Genomic DNA, 16,025 nt, shown 5'->3' on the forward strand with positions numbered 1-16,025 from the left:
TTAAATTGATACGATAATCCTTTCTGAATTTTTCTTCTATTGTTACGTCTAAAGAGATTTTAATCAGATAAAGATCACTATCCCATAAATCTTCAAGAACCGACCAATTCACTAAAAAAGCCAAATTCATCTATGAGAAGGATTAATCTATGTTTGTGAAGTTTAAACTTTTGTCAGATAACTTCATTCGGGTAGGCTTACCATTATTTTAGAGAAAGAACTCATAAAAATCGGTATTATTAAAAATAACATTATCATTCGAACAATATTTATGACTATCACAATAGGGGTGATAGGCATTAAAATCGCCAAGTAAAATAAAAGAATTCAGTTTTTTTATTTCATCTTGTAAAGAGAGCAATTCGTTAATCATTAAATCATTACATTATATAGGAGATATGTAGCAAGATATAATGGCTAAATCATCCAAGTTAAAGGATACCAAAATGGCTCCTACTTCAAGATTATTAAAATTAATATTAAAGTCATTTTTTTCAAAAATAACATCTTTCCTTAAGCCAAGTTTCGCAAATAACAATAATGTCATAATCAGATGCACAATTATGCAGGCAAAATTTTTTTGAGATTGACCTAGAGTTCCATTGTAAAATTTTAATGCTATTTAAATTGTTTATAATAAAAAAATAAAAAAAAAAATAAAAATATTTAATTTTAAAAAGATAAGATAAAATAAAGAAAAGGTAGGCAAAATATAAAATAGTTATTTAGCTCCTGATTGCTTGTTGTTATTAGTCTTGATCGGTAAAGCTTGAATTCGATGTGGTCCGCTACTATCAGATTTAACCGATGTAACTTGCGGTTAAGTTCGAACAGATCTCAATCATTTCTTCAGTCTATCTTGTAACTTATCAATGGTGTTGTTCAAATATTGCTGCGATGCTGAAGCTGAAGTGTAATGTCCTGGGGAATTCATAGTCTTTTTTATAATCAAATTGAAGATTCCATCATAACTATGAGTCCTATGTAGTCTATCCAAGTTTTCTGTATCATCTTGAGAAACATCAAAAGTGCAGTCAAAACTCTGATCTAGCTCCTCATTTTGAGTAAAGTCCAAATTTTGAAAGAATATATTTTCCTGCAATGTAATATTATTAACTCTTCTAGCTAGATTAGACTGTAATTTTTCATAACTGGTTCGTCGGTTGCCATTAGATATAACCTTGGCAAGAGTATTCTCTCCTCTAATAGATTCATATATTGTTGGAAAATTTTACTTCGATTTTACTGGTGCTGTTGGATTACCAAATATATATTTCTTTACCTCAAGAAATGTTATAATGGGCCATCATTATGTCCACCCTATTAATTTTTCATATATTGGACATTTAGAATCCACACTTTTATAGTCTCCCTTACGATTGGCACAGGTTGGCACTTTTATAGAGCAAGCATTGTTTTCTTGATCGTGGTTGTTCAAATCACACATAATACACTTTTTAGTACTCTTGCACGTTTTAGCTGTATGGCCAAATTTGAAACAATTAAAACATTGCATGGGTTTACAAACAAAAGGTTCGACCTCAGATTTAACACAAAAAAGTGAGACTTCTTATGGCAAAATTTGACCAAAAAAGGTCAATAACACTGTTTGAGACGGAATCCATTTGTCATCATCACTAGTGGCGCGTCTATTTCTCTTGTTCAATCTTCGAACTTAATCAGTAACTAAAGCAGTAGAGCAAATGCCTTCTCGAGTTTCACTTTCTGAAATATCTATTGGAATTTGCTTTATTAAGCTTTGTCTCAATTGTCTAAACCCTGATATAAAAACTTCCCAATTGAACTGCTTTAGCGATTCGTCTTTTAATAAACAGTTGACCTCTTCTGGGTTTTTGAAAACGACTTCAACTTTAGAAGCGCTTCTATTTCTAATAATGTCAATATTCTTGTATTTTTTAAAAAGTACAGTACCTATTTTATAAGCACTGAGCAAACTTATCTTCTATTACTTTTTTAATCCAAACACTATATAATCCTTTGTTATCCTTTTTGAACTGTAGTTTTGGTATAAAGTTTTACTTTGTTGTATTAGTAGAGGTTTCGGCTTTTATCGTGTGACCGTTGGCATCGGAATTCAAAACAGAATTCTGTTTTGAATTCCGTGACTGCGAGGTCACCAAAATTTTTTTCTTTACTTTTTTATTATCTGAGGCATTTATCTTCCTTCCACTATTTTTAATAACATTGTTAATGTTCATTAACAATTCATGGTCTCTTTCAATATGATCACCTGTCATTGTGACAGATGTTCAAAGTAATGACGCCACCCAACAAACGAGAACCTGTACTAAGAAAACCTCAAAAGAAGTTAGTTACAAGCCGGACACGCCCGGACTTAAATTTTCTTCAATGTGTATAAGATAAAATTAAAATAAATACACTTCTCACTTCAGAGGAATAGAGTCAGGCTTTTTTTTTTAGAATAAAATCAATAATTATTTCAATTGTTTTATTACAAAACTTTTGTAAATGAGGGAGCTCAATCAAAGCGTAGTTACTCAGTCCTCACCTTACTCGCGACTCTACACCGAGGTGAATCTAATACTACCCCTACTGCTATACATGATTCGAGGTATCGTAATATCTGCGTTATTATAGATTTATATTTTATAGGTATTGTTCCTAGTCTGTTAACTAGTGGCTGGTGAGAACTTCCCTTGTCAGTCGTTGCTTGTTTTATTTTTATCTTTTTTTTTCTTTGTACGGTCAGATTGTACGTACTGATAGTAGTAAAAGTGTAGTCTTCTTAATAAAAAATAATGAAATGTTTGTACCCACGTCTTTTTCGCCAAGTTCATTTGTATGATTGCTCAACATTTCACCTGTAGAAAGCTCTTTGTTTCCGAATCTGGTAATGTAGATTACACAATCGGTGTCATAGTTAACCACTCTTTTATCTAAGATATCTAAGATAATCATACTATCTAAGGATAGCAGATATCCGAATAATTTTATCCTTAAGTTTGAATTTGAGTGGTTATAAATTACACAGTTTTGGTACTTCATATACTGTTTTCTATTATAGAAATAATATTTGAAGATTTCATAGACTAAATCTCTGATTCCGTATCTTTCCATTTTTTCAATAAATTTCATGGTTAACCGTGTCTAATACTTTTATTCATATCTTTTATTATTTAATTGATTACTCAGGATAGTGCATCTTTTACTTCCGTTCCTTTTCTCAATTCAAACTATTTATTCAATATTGTTTTATGTACCGATATATTTTATTTTGAAAAATGTATCTAATCTTATCATTGAACATTGATAAAACAGTGTATTTAACTTTCGTCAACCATCAAGATTGTATTTCAAACAACTTACGAACCACTATTAAGAGTTCAGATTGACAAAAAGTAAGTAATACCAAGTATTTAAAAATTATTTTTAATAGTGGTATGTGATGGCATAAGCATACAGAAAATAATTAATTAATAAAACTAAATTTATAAGTGACGAGAATCCTATGAATGTTGATCAAGTATTCGTATTTGAAGCACTTATATATCATTATTAAGTGTTACAAAATATGTATAAAAAATTAAATGGCATATTCAAATTTAAATGGAGCAACCAGACGTACAGTGTTATTGCTTCTCACAAGTGTTATTGTTTGTGTAGCGAGAGTAGGGCCTAGGCCTGACAATAACTCGTATTTCGCGAGTTATTGTCATAATAGTTTAACACATCAATACGAATTTTTACAAGCCTTAATTACGAAAGAAAACGCAGACGTTATTTGTCTTCAAGAAACTAATTTAAAAAATAACGAAAACGTCAGAATTAAAAACTTCACTTGCTACAACAAGAACAGGAAAAATAGTCTAATCGCTAGTGGAGGAGTCTGTACACTAATAAAAAAATACTTATTTTAGCCAAGAATTATTACTCAACACAGAACTAGAAACAGTCGCCACTCAAGCTCTTATAAATAATAAACTGATAACAATATGCAATCTGTACATAAGCGACAAACATGACATCAGTAACGAACTCCTAAAAAAACTTACAGACCAACTACCACCACCTTTTATAATCCTAGGAGACCTCAATAGCCATAACACACTATGGGAATCTAATAAAATTGACAGAAGAGGAAGAAGAATAGAAAACTCCCTTTTACACAATGATTTAGTACTACTCAACAACGGTGCCCGTACATACATCCACTGGCAAATTCAGTTCAATCGATTTAACTCTCTGCAGCAGTTCCATTGCCCTTTATATTAACTGGGAAGCATCCGACTTCCAATACGGGAGCAATCACTTTCCCTTAAAGATTAATATTTTGAACACAGAATCTACACCACCGGTTATACAAATAAATAGATTGAAATACTATAAAGCAAACTGGATAAAATACAAAGAATCGATAAATGAAAAGATAGAAGATATAGAATCAATTATTAAGACAAGCACAATCCAAAGTACGATAAACATTAACGCAATTGTCGATAAATTCAAGAATATAATCCAATATGTTGTGAACAAAAGTATTCCTATGAGTACTCAGAAAATGCCAAGACATAACACACCATGGTGGAACGAAGAATGCGATACAGCCATTAAAAACGTCAAACAAGCGTTTAATATCTGGAAAAGAAACAGAACAACAGAAAATAAAATAGAACACAGAAAATACAAAGCAATAGCTAAAAGAACAATCAAATCTAACAAAAGAAAATCTCGGCTAGAATTCCTCAATTCTATAAACTCCCAAATGCCCTTAAACAAAATATCGAAAAAAAATAAAATCTATCGAAGGTAAAAATTCACAGACCAAAATAATACTGAAAGAAAACGACTTAATCATTAACGATCCTCTCAGGATTTCAAACAATTAAGCCGAAACATTTGCCATCAACTCGAGCGACAAGAATTTAACAAAAGAATTTTTATCCTTCAGAAATTCCCAAGAGCAATTGACTGAAACCGAAAACACCGACGAAAACTCAATAAATAATAACATTACAATCGAAGAACTAAACTCAGTACTACAAAGCAGTAAAAATACCAGCCCAGGATCTGACGGAATACCTAATATTCTCCTCAAACAACTACCACATAGAGCCATTAAATGCTTACTAGACATCTATAACCTTGTCTGGACTAAAGAATTATTCCCCGAGGAATGGAGACAAGCCACAGTAATTCCGATATTCAAACCAAACAAAGACAAACACGACAAAGACAGCTACAGACCGATATCATTAACCTGCTGCATACGTGTCAAAAATTCTGGAAAAAATTATATACGTAAGACTAAAATGGTTTCTTGAAACAAACAGCGTATTAAATAACTCTCAGAGTGGATTCAGGAATAAGTGCAGCACAGCAGACTGCTTAGTTAAGTTAGAATCTAATATTTGCGAAGCATTCGCTCAAAAACACCATACCCTTGCCGTCTGATTAGACATGAATTTGTAGGTTGTTGAGGTTACGATCTTTTATGGCGTGACAGAATACTAATAATTTTATTAAAACTAAAAATTACAGGTCACATGTTCTACTACATTAAAAACTTTCTCACTAATAGAAATATAAGAGTCCGAATCTCCAACGTCTTATCTAAAGCGACTAATATTGAAAATGGAGATTGGAATGGACTAATTGAAAAATGGTAATGAACTACACAATAAGAATTTTGCACTCTCCTAATAATCAAACACACTACCTACTCTTAAAAGGAAATCGATCGATTTTCGAAACAAATAAAAAGCGACAAAAAAAACCATTCTATATCCGGGCATTAGACTACTTCAATGACTATGATCTAAGGTACGATGATTTCTACACATTTAATAATTCATTCTATGAAAACTGTGCCAACCTGTGGAAAAATTAAGAAGTAACCAATCTACCCATTATAAACAATGCAAACAACAGCAGTCACCGAGTAAATAACTCGCCAAACCTACACCACATCTACACAGGAATAGCCGCTACCTCAAACCACATCGGAGCAGGTGCAACTACGTCTAACGAAGAACACGTACTACTAAAAATACCTAAATACTACGGACTACAATCAGCTCATGAACTCTTGCTCCTACAAATTCTAGACAACATTACAAACCCCACTAATACAGTTATTCACATTACATCGTCCAACTTAAGGGTGTTGTCTAGTCGGGCACTTTGAAAAAATCGATTTTTTTTACATTTTTCGAATGTATATATACGTAAGAATATTGTGTTAAATTTTTATAAAGATCGGAGCAGTATAAGTGTATTTTTTTTGGGTTTGAAAATCGGGCCGAGCTCTGTGAATTACATCGCTGATCACGATTCCACGCGTGTTCAAGAAGCAAATCGCCACAGCTTGAATACTTCCAAAGAGTCTAGAACAGCGAGAAAAAAGGCTAGATTGGAAGAAAATCAAGGTTTCGATCAATCAGAAGGTACTTCATACGGTGCAGGCATTGCAGATTAAATTTTAGTAAGATATTTTTTATATTTTTTGTTTAAAAAAACTTTAAAAACGCGTTTTTCTCAAAACAACGTTTTTTCGAACCTGCAACACGATTTCTCCGGAACCAGTGGACCGATCCTTTTGAAATTTAGACCACATATTCTATACATAATTATCCACAAAGTGGACCACTTACAAGTTATAATTTTGATTTTTACTATTTTTTTTTTCCAAAAAATGCCAAAAAAAAAGCCGTTTTTTTCAACTTTTCACATTTTATTAAGTAAAATCCACAAAATTAGCCCAAACTTAATAATTATGGTCCATTCTGTAGCTATTATCATACCAAATCTAAAACACTTTGATTTTTTTGTTTCAGATAAGCCGTTGCTGAGAAATCATGTTGCGACTAAGCTGTCTTGAAATTACCGCTCAATATTCAACTACGTATTTCGTACAATAAACTTGAAAAAAATGAATAAAAAAAAATTTTTTTTTGGAATTTAAGATCTAATTTATTATACCTATGTATTTTTATATCGATATCTTTCATAATCTACTCAAAAAAAAATTCCAAAAAATAGCAATTTTTTTACCCCGCCGACTAGGCAACACCCTTAATAATGCAACTTCAACAAAAAATCACAGAAAATACTATCACACAACAGATTCTCAATAAGCTAAAAGACATGGGAGGAGGAGTAGAAATTCTTCTAGCGATAACTGATGAAAATACAGCACCTAAAACACACGAAACAGCGAAAATAGCTTGTCAATTGACTCACCCTAATAAACTCAAAATCAACAAAGCAATAGGAATGAAAAAAGTCACTCACAAAATCCAAAATGAAATGAATTCGATATGGACAGATGAAGCCAACAAATGCTCGCTTAAACTTATTAAACCAAATTTTTTCCAACAAAATCCAGCCACCAACTTAAAGCGAACAGAATAAATTATGATCACTAGACTAAGAATAGGACATATGCCCCTAACGCTCCAACATCTAACGAAAAAAGAAGAACCACCGATGTGTGAAATATGCTCAACACGATTAAACGTCGAACAGCTCTTAATACATTGCCTAAAGTACGAAAATAAACGTCTTAAGTATAAACTCTCCAACAATCTAGACAAGAACCTCAACAACCTACAACAGTGCAAGAATGTCATCAAGTTTCTACAAGCAACAAAAATAACAAACACTTTATAACGTTTCAACACCTTATACATATGTTAATATCCTTTTTGTAAAATACATGTTCATGTCGCTGATATCCAACCGGGGGATGCGACATGAAAAAAAAAATTAAAAAAAATATTATTAAAGCAATTTTTTGAAATATGTTGAGCAATATTTTTGCAATGTTTGTGCAAAATGTAATCAAAATATTTCAACGAAAATTTAAAAATAAGTTTCTATAATATACACGCGATTTTTCTAAAAATTATTTCAATAATATTTCGGGGAATGGTTTGTAGAAATATTGCGACAATGTTTTTGGAATATTTTTATACAATATTGCAGAACAGGAGCTTATTTTTACTGCTGTATCATATTCTCTATTATTATATAATTAATGTATATTAATCTGGCTTAAATAAGTAAAAAACTAGTCTTCTAGGATGGCAGATCAAAGTTGCTAACAGACAATCATTTTTCCCACTTAAATTCTAGAGAAACCCAACATTTAAAAAAAAACATATCTGTTAGATTTATGATATAACCTACGACAAGAAGCGCTAGAAACGAAAAACCATCCATTAGACTATGTGCAGAATTAAAAATTTATTAAACTGAAGTCGTTATTTTACTTCTACCAATGCAGTCGTTTGTGGATACATGTTCAATATAAAATTTCAATATAAAATTTCCAATTCAAGAGTAAATTAGATACTCATATCAATTAAATATTCAATGAATTCCATCTAAGTTAGCGCGAATACATATTTAAAGAATTTAACCAAAAGGTATATAGCCGCACTTTTGTTATTTAGTAAACGTTGACGCTTGCCTCTCATTCGTTCGTTTTGTGTCGAACAGGCTGGTTTGCCACTAAATCTAATTATTTTTGGAAATTGGGAAAAAAACGCTATCCATCATCATCATCTTCATCTTCGTATTTTATCTTGTCAGGAAAGTGTGCGAACTGAGAGAAATATGAAAAATTACCCATGATGTTATGATTGCACTAATTTCCGATTCCGTATCCGCATATTATTTTGCAAAGTAAATTAGCTCGTTTGAAAACTGCGCGAGAAATATTTAGTGAACTAATCTTAGCTGATCCTATTACACTTGTATCATCTTCAACTAGTCAACGGCGTCTCTGAAGTACTAGTTTCAATGGATGCGTAGCAACTAAGAAAGCTTGCTTGAGGGCAGTCAATAAACGGAAAAGATTAGCTAGAGCCAAAAAATATTGAATTGAACATAAAACAATGGAAGAAAGTTCTCTTCACTGGCGAGTCAAAATTTGAGTTGTTTACATCAGACCGCCGCGTATATATACGTCAATAAGTACATGAAAAGATAAGTGCACAATGCATTGTTCCAATAGTTAAGCATGAGGGTGGCTTGATAATGGTTTAAGAATGTTTTGCTGGAACTGCAATAGGCGATTTGGTAAAAATTAATAGGATTATACATAAAAAAATACATCACAAAATTTTACAGTACCATGTTATTCCATCTGATACTCGAAAAATTGGGAAAAATTTTACAAGGCAGGAAGACAATGATCTAAAGCATACGTCAAAGCTCTATTCTAATTATTTACAATCCAAAGAAAAATAGAAATATCTTCAAATCATGGAATGGCCCTCCCAAAGTCCAGATTACAATCTCATCGCATATTTATGGGATCACTTACAGATATAGGATTACTAACAGATTAATAGAAATATTAGAGATGAGCCTCTACAAAACAAAAATGAATGACCTGTAGGATGTATTGCAGAAAAATAACAAATATTAAGTGAAAAATATTTTTCGAAAGATGTATTTTTTTTTTGTAAAAAACCTTATTACTAATTCAGCAATGAACCAAATACATGTTGCTAACTAATTTTTTGCATTTCAACTTTGGTAATTTTAATACAGTATGATTTGTTATGGAATACAAAATCATTTTAAGATCCAACATCCAATTTAGAGTGATCCATTTGAGTAACTGCTCTTGAAAGGACGAAATCGAAAATTACCAAAGTTCTAGATTTTAGGGGAGTAGTGGGATGGTAACTGTAACGTTCACCCTGATTAAAATTATTATTTATTTTTTCCATTTCAAATTACGCGTGTAAATTACTTTTGACTAAAATAAAATTTCAAATAAAAGCTGCAAAGTATTAAAGTGATTCGTGTAAATGGAATGTGTTTTTTTATTACTGTATGTGATTTTTTACTGAAAAATGAATAATTTCTGTCTAAATTATTTTTTATGCTATCTTCAAAATCAAAATGATCTCTCTATTTTTTTGTTTTTGTGATTATCAGGACAATATGGGATAATAATCCTATAGATCATGTTCATTATACATTAAGCTTTTTAATCTAAAGTCGTCAATCCTAAGCCTTTTATAACATTTTTCGTACCAAAATCATAAAAAGCATTTTTTAAATGTTATTTCGGATTTTGACCTTAATTTGACATTGGGATTAGACCTTTTTAATGTCGTTTCGATCGTAAAAATTCTCGCTCTTTTCGAATCCGGTGTTAAATATAGGGGTTCCTATTTTTAAAAAATCACTTTCACTTTCAAATGACCTTGAAATTGAAGTTCAAGGTCAACACTGATATAACACACAGATGAGCCTGTACCAGCTAGCCATAATTTAGTTTTTTTAATTCTAATTATTTAATAGAAATTAATATTAAGAACAGAATAAAAATCTTCAAGATATATAGACAGAGCGAGATTGAGAGTCACAGCTAAGTTTTCCCATGATGAAAACACATCTAGAATAAAGTGTTTATATAAAACTTGATAGTGGCCCAAGCCTGCGTACCCGGCCTTACAATCACTGCTCTATCCTGCTTTGTCTCACTCGCATGCGTTGACAGGAGCCTACGATCATCGCGTATACACCTTGAAGCGCTATCACGCCGATAAGAGGAAATGCCATAAAATTACAATCTATCTTTTTTTTTCACCGAATTTTCGCTTTGTAAGAAACTTTAAAATTTACTTTTGAAATCGAATAAAATAAAATTGTTGAGATCCGGAAGTTTTTCTTATTTTAATTATTAATTATTAATTATTGATTATGGCTTCCTGAAATCTATAATCGAGTTCTCATTCTGAAAATCATTTTAGTCAAAAAAATAAAGAAAACATAAAGAGAATATCCGTAATATTAAATAGATCAAATTTGTAAGTTATTCTTATAGGAAATTAAATAGTGATTGTTCTAATAACTATCGTACCATAATGCGCATCTTTTTAAGATATATTATTTATCCAGTTTTTAACCTTTGCAAGAACAAAATAACTAATAAATAAAATTTTATGTTTTAAACGAAAACAACAATAGAACCGTAATGCATTTTATAATAAATCTTAGAAGTTCACGGATTTTTCTAAATGTTCATAATAGTTAATTATTGAATTATTGTAATTTAAAGTTATTATGATTCCCTTACTATTAAATAATCAACATGTATTGTTAAAATTAACTAAGTCCATTACGATTTTGTGTAAATAATTATAAATCATAGCGTCACTTTTGCTCTCGAAAATGGTACTCCAAGAGCCATCTCTGGAGGAAAAGGCCCAAGCAAGAAAGGACCGCCCTATCTCTCTCTCTCTCTCTCTCTCTCTCTCTCTCTCTCTCTCTCTCTCTCTCTCTCTCTCTCTCTCTCTTCCGAAAACTCACGCCCTCCGACCAATTAGGAATACCAAATCGGATAAAGAAATTTTTCCCACTAATACAGAAAATGTAATCGTCATCATGTCATGGGCCGAAAGAAGGGGATTTCCACCCAACCACCCATTACTCATAAAAAGCTCTGTACAAGACCACGGGACTAGTACTTGAGCAATCACGGAAGAAAAAGAAAATTAAAGAAAAACAAGAAGTGGAAAAGAGTCAGCCCCAGAACATCTATAACTCAGAGAGAGATAGTGTAGTTCAGTTCAGTGTAGAACAATACAATAAAATAAAAAATGAATTTTGTATATGGCTATCTTTTCTTTTTCTTTTCTTTCTCTTTAGTTCCTCCTTTTTCTGGAAATTCGTTAAGCGTGAGTCTGGCGAATTTCCCTTAGAGTCCTTTAAAAGCACATTAAGTGAGAGGCTGGTGTGTTCAATAATAACAATCAGTTATTATTTTCTCTGCACAACAATATTGCTCGTCCCGGCTTGTGCGTTGTACGCAAGCCAAATCAGAACAACCCTGAGCTTACGCTTACTTCAAACGTACCTGAGAGTGACCCCGACGTCACTAGCCTCACTGTCTTGAACAACTTTCGTCTGAAAAATCTGTTCGTACGACGTCAATTTTTCAAGATATACAGGTTCGTCAAAATGGGACACCTTGTATATGTATGTATGTATGTATATATATATATATATATATATGAAACAAATTTAACTAACAATTTGTCCACGTTCAATTATTATTATATTTTTAAACTTGTCTAAGTATAAATTGGAAAGTAATTTGCATTGATTACGTACATGTATGAAATTCTAAGAATGTGTCATTTCCGATGCACATTTTTGTTATAGAAAAGGGATATTTCTTTTGAAAAATAATATTTTGAATAATTTTATATTAAAAGCTAGATGTTTCTCTTATATATGCTATCTTTTTTAATTCGTTAAATTTTAGGATTTAAGAAAGGTCTTGGCAAGAACGGACTCTTTAAGAAAATTTGATAAAAATACGTACTAAATAAACATAAAATTTAATGTAAAAAACTTGAATGAAAAGTAGATGAATTAACGGATACATCCTCAAAACTCCAGCCATCGAAAATAATTTTAACCCACAAAATCAAGAAAGAAATATTCATTCATAGGGTGTTCAAAAATCGCCGGGCAAGATTCTCTAGCGAAAATCAAACTAAAACCAATTACATTGAAAAAAAGAATTTCACTTTGTTTATTTGTGAAGCAACGTACAAAAACAGTCTAAATTGTACAACAGTTGTTCTCAAAAAGCGATAAAAAATAAAAAAATTTTAATATTCTCACGAATTGGCTAAAACGAAGGATCATAATATAGTAAATTCATAAGACTAGATTAGAAGAATATCATAGTTATATAAATAAAAGCCAAAAATTTCTAGTGATTAGAAAAAAAATTTCCATGTAATTTGTAGGAATCTACAATTTAACTTATAAAATTAAACTTCTAAACAATATTTTTTCAGGATCTATTCAAATTTATTCAAAAATTCGTATGGAGAATTTCGAGTAAAAATTTAAAAAGACGTGATCGAATGATCTCCATGAATAAATTTCATTCTCTTAACTCAATGGAATGATTGACTTTCCATTTTCAAAGGTTAATTATTAGAATGAAAATTTATCCCTTTAATAAAAATTATATAGCTGACTTTGTTTTTGTTGGACAAGTGACCGCATATCTATTTCGAGCCTTTCAAAAGTGGAAGTTAATCTTTTCTTAAAATTTCGATTTCGATAAAGAAAGTATAATTTGTTCCTAGTGCTCAATCTATTTAAAATCTACAATTTGTTTAAGTTTCTAATACTTCCAAATAAAGTGAAAATTACACGAGAACTAAAGAGACAGGGAATAGTACTTATGTGCTTATTCGAAATTATATATAAATAAATACGTAGAAATCTGATATTCAAATATGGAATTAAAACCTGTCAATATTGACTCATATTTGCTTGAATCTATAAAATACTATTCAAATCTAAAGAAATCTACTGAATGAATATTATACTTAATAAAGATTTTTAATTCGCACGTAAATATGAATTCCAAGTTAATTAATTAATATCACTCTCGATAACCATTTTTACTTCAAAATTTTGTTGAAATCTGTTAAGCAATAAGTATCTTTTTGGGGCCGTTTTATTTCCATCTTGAAGGTTTTGAAATTCCTTGTTAAGACAATAATTTGTTTCAAAATTGCTACTCAAAATTGTCTTTCCTATCTTTTCAATTAATTATTTTTTTCCGTTTCATTAAAAACTCAAAAAAAAATTACAGCTAAACATTAATTTATTTTTATCATGAGTAAATTATAAATATAATAAAAAAAATTGGCAAACAATAATAAAGGTTCGATTAAACTGTCTAATACAGAAAGTAATTAAAAAAAATTTTTTTTTGTAGTAACTTTTAGTTTTTAAATATTTTTATTTTATTATTTATTTTTATATATTATATATTTGATAAATAATTAATCTAAAACTTTACTGTGCATATGTATGTGAAATAGATTACCATTATGTGAAACATATAATATAAAAAATGACGGACAGTATATAACCGTATTTATTGCTCAATGAATAAAATATTTAACTATAAATCATTAATGTTCGTTTATATTTATAAATAAAATTCATTTTCGAAAGAACGTATGCAGATACGACGATGTTAAATGTTTTTGTCTGCTACATCATTTTCAAACTTGCGTACTTGAGTGAAGTTGGCGTCCTCCGTACGTTGTTTGAGAATAATTTCTTTCCACCCCTGTTGGAGGGCGATTATTATCCAGTAAGTTAAAGTAAAATAAAGTTTGATAACTCGATTTTTTCTCTGATTCGTTCGGTGCTCAATAAACAAATTTTTTTCTCATTTAATTGCTGATACCATACAATATCACAGAATCCTTATGGGAAATAGTTTCTTGCTAATTATATTGAAACTTCATAATATTATAGTTCCGAATACGTGAAATAAAAGTCTCCATAGACTGGAAGCTTCAAGGATGTCAGTATTTAAGACCTACAGTATACCAGTCGAAGTTATATACATATATATGAATACTAAACAGTACGGGGTACCTCTCTGGTCGCTGAGCTTACCAATTTCCTATATTTCAACTTTGAGCACTGTTTATGCAAAATCTACTATCAGTAATAATTAAAACAAGTATTATTATTAAAAATTTGATAGTAATATAAATTATAAAACACAAGAAACCTTATTCATACATCTATATTCACATTTCCATAAGCCGCTTATAACATATTAGTGTAACATATTTGTCTAACTTTTCAAAAAAAAAAGAACTACTTATTATTCTAACAGTATTCATAGATTTCAAGTTACAGGCGAAAAAAGACGACTAGTAGAGCAAAAATAGGTAAAAATGAACGTCAAAATATTGTAAAAAATGAAAGGAAACTAACTTACAAAGAGGCAAATAGAGTGGCAAATAATGGGCAAAAGAGAGCAAAAAGGGGCACGACTGAAGTATCAAAATAAGCTTATCCTTATATATGCGGGTACATACGCACACGCGCGCGCGTACATACACAAACATACATACATATATCTATATATATTTTTACAAATTTGAATCTTTACAAATCTGAAAGATCAGTCGGTAATGTAGATTGACTGGTCTCTAGGACAATATACCTTCCCAATCAACACGCTTTGGCGTTATCGGCTGAGCAGAAAGAGGTATTTCAATGTTTTATCATAAACAAATGAATTAATTACGATGAAACTTTTTGAGATCATTAAAATTGCATAAAGACTTAATTTTGATAAAAATGATTTAATGGAATCGAGAAAAAATTCAAACTTTATTGACAGTAATTAAATTTTTTTTACTTTCATTCATTGCCTTTCATTTGATGAAAATAAGAGTAGAGCACATTTTGATTAGGCACAATGAATGTTATCAGAATGTTTCAATTTCATTTATTTATTTGTTTGAGAGAAAACTTTGAACAACTTCTTTCTGTTCAATCGGTGACATAATAAAGCCTTAAAAATTCTTACTTACAAGAACTTTAGCAATAGGAATGAGTTATTTTCTTAGTAACCGTCAATGTTAATTATTTCTAAGTGGATTTTGTTCCTCGGATAAATTTTAGAACACTTAATTTTACGACATTACTGAATATTGATAAAATAACTCATCTTTATCAACAGAGTATAGTCAATCCTGACAAAGTATTATCTTTGTTATAGTAGTTGAGATTATTAGTTATTTGATAAATAATCAATTCTTATAGATACAACCTTTTTGTCAGTGTACTTATTGATATTTCAGATACACGTATCACTATAACGAAAAACAATATTAGCATTCATAAGAAATTCCTTAGCACATAAATAAACGAACTGTTGCCAAGATTTTTTTTCATTATAGTGATTTCAATAACACTATATTCAAAAAAGCTAGAACTAAAAAATTTTTGAATACATTTTTATCTTTACAGTATTACATTTGTTTGATAAAATAGAGGATGTAAAAAATTTTTCAGAATTAATAAACAATAACTGTTTTTTCTGTTTTAATTCACTGTTCATTTAATAAATAAGATATTGACATTTATTTTATCATAAGAAAATAACATACATTTATAATGAATATAAAAATACTAAAAATTATTTTTCTAAAATACATATTATTATAATGTTTCAA

At 30.3% G+C, this 16,025-nt stretch overlaps 1 protein-coding gene across 7 annotated transcripts in view; it reads right to left on the reverse strand.

Moving 5' to 3' along the window:
- LOC131675061 (paired box protein Pax-5) overlaps positions 1-16,025 on the reverse strand; it is a 399,649-nt gene that overhangs the window by 341,097 nt on the left and 42,527 nt on the right. The gene's annotated exons all lie outside the window — the stretch shown is intronic.

This window comes from Phymastichus coffea, unplaced genomic scaffold (assembly GCF_024137745.1).
Source record: "Phymastichus coffea isolate CEN01 unplaced genomic scaffold, Cenicafe_Pcof_1.1 PCOF00016, whole genome shotgun sequence".
NCBI lineage: Eukaryota > Metazoa > Arthropoda > Insecta > Hymenoptera > Eulophidae > Phymastichus > Phymastichus coffea.